This window comes from Oncorhynchus tshawytscha, linkage group LG31 (assembly GCF_018296145.1).
Source record: "Oncorhynchus tshawytscha isolate Ot180627B linkage group LG31, Otsh_v2.0, whole genome shotgun sequence".
Lineage (NCBI taxonomy): Eukaryota > Metazoa > Chordata > Actinopteri > Salmoniformes > Salmonidae > Oncorhynchus > Oncorhynchus tshawytscha.
Window position 1 is genome coordinate 32,516,458 of NC_056459.1, and position 7,500 is coordinate 32,523,957.

Here is a 7,500-nt window from a genome sequence, read left to right on the forward strand (position 1 = left end):
AGAGAGAGGGGGAGGAGGGGGTTGAAGAAGAGAGAGAGGGGAGGAGGGGGTTGAAGAAGAGAGAGAGGGGGAGGAGGGGGTTGAAGAAGAGAGAGAGGGGGAGGAGGGGGTTGAAGAAGAGAGAGAGGGGGAGGAGGGGGTTGAAGAAGAGAGAGAGGGGGAGGAGAGGGGGTTGAAGAAGAGAGAGAGGGGAGGAGGGGGGGTTGAAGAAGAGAGAGAGGGGAGGAGGGGGTTGAAGAAGAGAGAGAGGGGGGTTGAAGAAGAGAGAGAGGGGGGTTGAAGAAGAGAGAGGGGGGAGGGGGGGTTGAAGAAGAGAGAGGGGGGGTTGAAGAAGAGAGAGAGGGGGGTTGAAGAAGAGAGAGAGGGGAGGAGGGGGTTGAAGAAGAGAGAGAGGGGGAGGAGGGGGTTGAAGAAGTGAGAGGGGGGTTGAAGAAGAGAGAGAGGGGGAGGAGGGGTTGAAGAAGAGAGAGGGGGGAGGAGGGGGTTGAAGAAGAGAGAGAGGGGGAGGAGGGGGTTGAAGAAGAGAGAGGGGGGAGGAGGGGGTTGAAGAAGAGAGAGAGGGGAGGAGGAGGGGGTTGAAGAAGAGAGAGAGGGGGAGGAGGGGGTTGAAGAAGAGAGAGAGGGGAGGAGGGGGGTTGAAGAAGAGAGAGAGGGGGAGGAGGGGGTTGAAGAAGAGAGAGAGGGGGAGGAGGGGGTTGAAGAAGAGAGAGAGGGGGAGGAGGGGGTTGAAGAAGAGAGAGAGGGGGAGGAGGGGGTTGAAGAAGAGAGAGAGGGGGAGGAGGGGGTTGAAGAAGAGAGAGAGGGGGAGGAGGGGGGCTTGAAGAAGAGAGAGAGGGGGAGGAGGGGGTTGAAGAAGAGAGAGAGGGGGGGAGGGAGGGAGAGGAGGGGGTTGAAGAAGAGAGAGAGGGGAGGAGGGGGTTGAAGAAGAGAGAGAGGGGGAGGAGGGGGTTGAAGAAGAGAGAGAGGGGGAGGAGGGGGTTGAAGAAGAGAGAGAGGAGGGGGGTTGAAGAAGAGAGAGAGGGGGAGGAGGGGGTTGAAGAAGAGAGAGAGGGGGAGGAGGGGGTTGAAGAAGAGAGAGAGGGGGAGGAGGGGGTTGAAGAAGAGAGAGAGGGGGAGGAGGGGGGTTGAAGAAGAGAGAGAGGGGGAGGAGGGGGTTGAAGAAGAGAGAGAGGGGGGGGTTGAAGAAGAGAGAGAGGGGAGGAGGGGGGTTGAAGAAGAGAGAGAGGGGAGGGGAGGGGGTTGAAGAAGAGAGAGAGGGGGAGGAGGGGGTTGAAGAAGAGAGAGAGGGGGGAGGAGGGGGTTGAAGAAGAGAGAGAGGGGGAGGAGGGGGTTGAAGAAGAGAGAGAGGGGAGGAGGGGGTTGAAGAAGAGAGAGAGGGGGGAGGGGGTTGAAGAAGAGAGAGAGGGGAGGAGGGGGTTGAAGAAGAGAGAGAGGGGAGGAGGGGGTTGAAGAAGAGAGAGAGGGGAGGAGGGGGGGTTGAAGAAGAGAGAGAGGGGGAGGGGGGGTTGAAGAAGAGAGAGGGGGGGAGGGGAGGGAGAGGAGGGGTTGAAGAAGAGAGAGAGGGGGAGGAGGGGGTTGAAGAAGAGAGAGAGGGGGGGTTGAAGAAGAGAGAGAGGGGGAGGAGGGGGTTGAAGAAGAGAGAGAGGGGGAGGAGGGGGTTGAAGAAGAGAGAGAGGGGGAGGAGGGGGTTGAAGAAGAGAGAGAGGGGGAGGAGGGGGTTGAAGAAGAGAGAGAGGGGAGGAGGGGGGTTGAAGAAGTGAGAGAGGGGGAGGAGGGGGTTGAAGAAGAGAGAGAGGGGGAGGAGGGGGTTGAAGAAGAGAGAGAGGGGGAGGAGGGGGTTGAAGAAGAGAGAGGGGGAGGGGGGGTTGAAGAAGAGAGAGAGGGGAGGAGGGGGTTGAAGAAGAGAGAGAGGGGGAGGAGGGGGTTGAAGAAGAGAGAGAGGGGGAGGAGGGGGTTGAAGAAGAGAGAGGGGGAGGAGGGGGTTGAAGAAGAGAGAGAGGGGGAGGAGGGGGGTTGAAGAAGAGAGAGAGGGGGAGGAGGGGGTTGAAGAAGAGAGAGAGGGGGAGGAGGGGGGTTGAAGAAGAGAGGGGGGAGGGGGTTGAAGAAGAGAGAGAGGGGGAGGAGGGGGTTGAAGAAGAGAGAGAGGGGGAGGAGGGGGTTGAAGAAGAGAGAGAGGGGGAGGGGGTTGAAGAAGAGAGAGGGGGGAGGAGGGGGTTGAAGAAGAGAGGGGGGGGAGGGGGGGTTGAAGAAGTGAGAGAGGGGGAGGAGGGGGTTGAAGAAGAGAGAGAGGGGGAGGAGGGGGGTTGAAGAAGAGAGAGAGGGGGAGGAGGGGGTTGAAGAAGAGAGAGAGGGGGAGGAGGGGGTTGAAGAAGTGAGAGAGGGGGAGGAGGGGGTTGAAGAAGAGAGAGAGGGGAGGAGGGGGGTTGAAGAAGAGAGAGAGGGGGAGGAGGGGGGGTTGAAGAAGAGAGAGAGGGGGGAGGGGGTTGAAGAAGAGAGAGAGGGGGGAGGAGGGGGTTGAAGAAGAGAGAGAGGGGGAGGAGGGGGGGTTGAAGAAGAGAGAGGGGGAGGAGGAGGGGGTTGAAGAAGAGAGAGAGGGGGAGGAGGGGGTTGAAGAAGAGAGAGGGGGGAGGAGGAGGGGTTGAAGAAGAGAGAGAGGGGAGGGGGGTTGAAGAAGAGAGAGAGGGGGAGGAGGGGGGTTGAAGAAGAGAGAGAGGGGGAGGAGGGGGTTGAAGAAGAGAGAGAGGGGGAGGAGGGGGGTTGAAGAAGAGAGAGAGGGGGGAGGAGGGGGTTGAAGAAGAGAGAGAGGGGGAGGAGGGGGTTGAAGAAGAGAGAGAGGGGAGGAGGGGGTTGAAGAAGAGAGCGAGGGGGAGGGGGTTGAAGAAGAGAGCGAGGGGAGGGGGGTTGAAGAAGAGAGAGAGGGGGAGGAGGGGGTTGAAGAAGAGAGAGAGGGGGAGGAGGGGGTTGAAGAAGAGAGAGAGGGGGAGGAGGGGGTTGAAGAAGAGAGAGGTGGGGTTGAAGAAGAGAGAGTGGGGGAGGAGGGGGTTGAAGAAGAGAGAGAGGGGGTTGAAGAAGAGAGAGAGGGGGAGGAGGGGTTGAAGAAGAGAGAGAGGGGGAGGAGGGGGTTGAAGAAGAGAGAGAGGGGGAGGAGGGGTTGAAGAAGAGAGAAAGGGGGAGGGGTATTAGGGTTTATGAAAGTACACCACATTTAGGACGTCACTAGAGAGGAAGAGGAGACAGATGGGATGTTCACACACTTGGCCAATACAGTGACATGCAAACAAACACGTACATACTGTACACACACACATACACGCCATTGGCCAATACAGTGACATGCAAACACACACTTAGAAATATTTACATAGATACAGCACGTAAATATGCACAGACTGTAAAAGTCCTAAAATCAAATCATAGGATTTTTTTCACTACATTTTCATTATTGCCATCTAAAATCAGTCATATATATATACATCCCCTCCCCTACTTCCCCCTCTCCCCCTCCCCTACTTCTCTCTCTCCCTCCCCTACTTCTTTCTCCCCCCTCCCCTACTTCTCTCTCCCTCCCCCTCCCCTACTTCTCTCTCTCCCCCTCTCCCTCCCCTACTTCTCTCTCTCCCCCCCCTACTTCTCTCTCCCCTCCCCCCCCCTACTTCTCTGTCCCCCCCTCCCCTACTTCTCTCTCCCCTCCCCTACTTCTTTCTCTCCCCATCCCCTACTTCTCTCTCTCCCTCCCCTACTTCTTTCTCTCCCCCCCCTACTTCTCTCTCTCTTCCCTCCCCCTACTTCTTTCTCTCTCCCCCCCCCTACTTCTCTCTCCCCTCCCCCTACTTCTCTCTCCCCCTCCCCTACTTCTCTCCCCCCTCCCCTACTTCTCTCTCTCCCTCCCTACTTCTCTCTCTCCCTCCCCCTACTTCTCTCTCTCCCCCTCCCCTACTTCTCTCTCTCCCCCTCCCCTACTTCTCTCTCCTCCCCTACATCTTTCTCTCTCCCCCTCCCCTACATCTCTCTCTCTCCCTCCCCCTACATCTCTCTCTCTCCCTCCCCTACTTCTCTCTCTCCCTCCCCTCTCTCCCCCTCTTCTCTCTCTCTCCCTCCCCTACTTCTCTCTCTCTCCCCCCCCCTACTTCTCTCTCTCCCCTCCCCTACTTCTCTCTCTCCCTCCCCTACTTCTCTCTCTCTCCCCCCCTACTTCTCTCTCCCTCCCCCTCCCTACATCTTTCTCTCTCCCCCCCCTACATCTCTCTCTCCCCCTCCCCTACTTCTCTCTCCCCCCCCCTACTTCTCTCTCCCCCTCCCCTTCTCTCTCTCTCCCCCTCCCTACTTCTCTCTCTCTCCCCCTCCCCTACTTCTCTCTCTCTCTCCCCTCCTTCTCTCTCCCTCCCCCTCCCCTACTTCTCTCTCTCTCCCCCTCCCTACATCTTTCTCTCTCCCCCTCCCCTACATCTCTCTCTCTCCCCCCCCCTACTTCTCTCTCTCCCCCCCCCCCTACTTCTCTCTCCCCCCCCTCCTCTACTTCTCTCTCCCCCCCTCCCCTACTTCTCTCCCCTCCCCTACTTCTCTCCCTCCCTAATTCTCTCTCTCCCCTCCCCTACTTCTCTCTCCCCCTCCCCAACTTCTCTCTCTCTCCCCTCCCCCTACTTCTCTCTCTCTCCCCCCCTCTTCTCCTCCCCCTCCCCTACTTCTCTCTCTCCCCCTCCCCTACTTCTCTCTCTCCCCCTCCCCTACTTCTCTCTCCCCCCCCCCCCTACTTCTCTCTCCCCCTCCCCTACTTCTCTCTCCCCCTCCCCTACTTCTCTCTCTCCCCCCCCTACTTCTCTCTCTCTCCCCCCCCCTACTTCTCTCTCTCCCCCTCCCCTACTTCTCACTCTCCCCTAATTCTTTCTCTCCCTCCCCTCCCCTACTTCTCTCCACCTCCCCTACCTCTCTCTCTCTCCCCCCTCCCCTACTTCTCTCTCTCTCTCCCCTCCCCAACTTCTCTCTCTCTCCCCCTCCCTACTTCTCTCTCTCCCCCTCCCCTACTTCTCTCTCTCCCCCCTCCCTACTTCTCTCCTCCCCCTCCCCTACTTCTCTCTCTCTCCCCTCCCCTACTTCTCTCTCTCTCCCTCCCCTCTTCTCTCTCCCTCCCCCCCTACATCTTTCTCTCTCCCCCTCCCCTACATCTCTCTCTCTCCCCCCCCTACTTCTCTCTCTCCCCCTCCCCTACTTCTCTCTCTCCCCCTCCTCTACTTCTCTCTCCCCCTCCTCCCCTACTTCTCTCCCTCCCCTACTTCTCTCCCTCCCCTAATTCTCTCTCTCCCCTCCCTACTTCTCTCTCTCCCCTCCCCAACTTCTCTCTCTCTCCCCCTCCCTACTTCTCTCTCCCCCTCCCCTACTTCTCTCTCTCCCCCCTCCCCTACTTCTCTCTCTCCCCCTCCCCTACTTCTCTCTCTCCCCCTCCCCTACATCTCTCTCTCCCCCCTCCCCTACTTCTCTCTCTCCCCTCCCCTACTTCTCTCTCTCTCCCCCTCCCCTACTTCTCTCTCTCCCCCCCCTACTTCTCACTCTCCCCTAATTCTTTCTCTCTCTCCCCCCTCCCCTACTTCTCTCCGCCTCCCCTACTCTCTCTCTCTCTCCCCCCCCTACTTCTCTCTCTCCCCTCCCCAACTTCTCTCTCTCTCCCCCCTCCCCTACTTCTCTCTCTCCCCCTCCCTACTTCTCTCCCCCTCCCTCTCCCCTTCCCTCCCCTCCCTACTTCTCTCCCCCTCCCCTACTTCTCTATCTCTTCCCCTCCCCTACTTCTCTCTCTCCCCCTCCCCTACTTCTCTCACTCTCCCCTAATTCTTTCTCTCCCTCTCCCCCTCCCCTACTTCTCTCTCTCTCCCCCCCCTACTTCTCTCTCTCCCCCTCCCCTACTTCTCTCTCTCTCCCCCTCCCCTACTTCTCTCTCTCCCCCTCCCCTACTTCTCTCCCCCTCCCCTACTTCTCTCCCCCCTCCCCTACTTCTCTCTCCCCCCACTTCTCTCTCCCTCCCTACATCTTTCTCTCTCCCCCTCCCCTACATCTCTCTCTCCCCTCCCCTACATCTCTCTCTCTCCCCTCCCCTACTTCTCTCTCCCCCCCCTACTTCTCTCCCCCCTCCCCTACTTCTCTCCCCCTCCCCCCTACTTCTCTCCCCCTCCCCTACTTCTCTCTCTCCCCCTCCCCTACTTCTCTCTCTCCCCCTCCCCTACTTCTCTCTCCCTCCCCCCCTACATCTTTCTCTCTCCCCCCCCTACATCTCTCTCTCTCTCCCCCCCCTACTTCTCTCTCTCCCCCTCCCCTACTTCTCTCCCTCCCCTACTTCTCTCTCCCCCTCCCCTAATTCTCTCTCTCTCCCTCCCCTACTTCTCTCTCCCCCCCTCCCAACTTCTCTCTCTCTCCCCCCCCTACTTCTCTCTCCCCCTCCCCAACTTCTCTCTCTCTCCCCTCCCTACTTCTCTCTCCCCCTCCCCTACTTCTCTCTCCCCTCCCCTACTTCTCTCTCCCCCCCCTACTTCTCTCTCTCCCCCCCCTACTTCTCTCTCTCCCCCTCCCCCTACTTCTCTCTCTCCCCCCTCCCCTACTTCTCTCTCTCCCCCCTCCCCTACTTCTCTCTCTCTCCCCCTCCCCTACTTCTCTCTCTCCCCCCCTACTTCTCTCTCTCCCCCCCCCTACTTCTCTCTCTCTCCCCCCCCTACTTCTCTCTCTCTCCCCCTCCCCTACGTCTCTCTCTCCCCCCCCTCCCCTACTTCTCACTCTCCCTAATTCTTTCTCTCTCTCCCCCTCCCCTACTTCTCTCCGCCTCCCCTACCTCTCTCTCTCTCCCCCTCCCCTACTTCCCTCTTCTCCCTCCCCTCCCTACTCTCTCTCTCTCCCCTCCCCTACTTCTCTCTCTCTCCCCCCCCCTACTTCTCTCTCCCCCCCCTACTTCTCTCCCCCTCCCCTACTTCTCTCTCTCTCCCCTTCCCCTACTTCTCTCTCCCCCCCTACCTCTCTCTCTCCCCCCCCCCCTACTTCTCTCTCTCCCCCCCCCAACTTCTCTCTCTCCCCCTCCCCAACTTCTCTCTCTCTCCCCCTCCCCTACTTCTCTCTCTCTCCCCCTCCCCTACTTCTCTCTCTCTCCCCTCCCCTACTTCTCTCTCTCTTCCCCTCCCCTACTTCTCTATCTCTTCCCCTCCCCTACTTCTCTCACTCTCCCCTAATTCTTTCTCTCTCTCCCTCTCCCCCCTCCCCTACTTCTCTCTCTCTCTCCCCTCCCCTACTTCTCTCTCTCTCCCCCTCCCCTACTTCTCTCTCCCCCTCCCCTACTTCTCTCCCCCTCCCCTACTTCTCTCCCCCCCTCCCCTACTTCTCTCTCTCCCCCTCCCCAACTTCTCTCTCTCTTCCCCTCCCCTACTTCTCTCTCTCTCCCCCTCCCCTACTTCTCTCTCTCCCCCTCCCTACTTCTCTCACTCTCCCCTACTTCTCTCATTCTCTCCCCCCCCTACTTCTTTTCTCTCC

At 59.2% G+C, this 7,500-nt stretch overlaps 1 protein-coding gene across 1 annotated transcript in view; it reads right to left on the reverse strand.

Moving 5' to 3' along the window:
• Window positions 1–7,500, reverse strand: part of LOC112240935 (regulator of G-protein signaling 3-like) — a 21,302-nt gene that overhangs the window by 2,334 nt on the left and 11,468 nt on the right. The window lies entirely within an intron of this gene.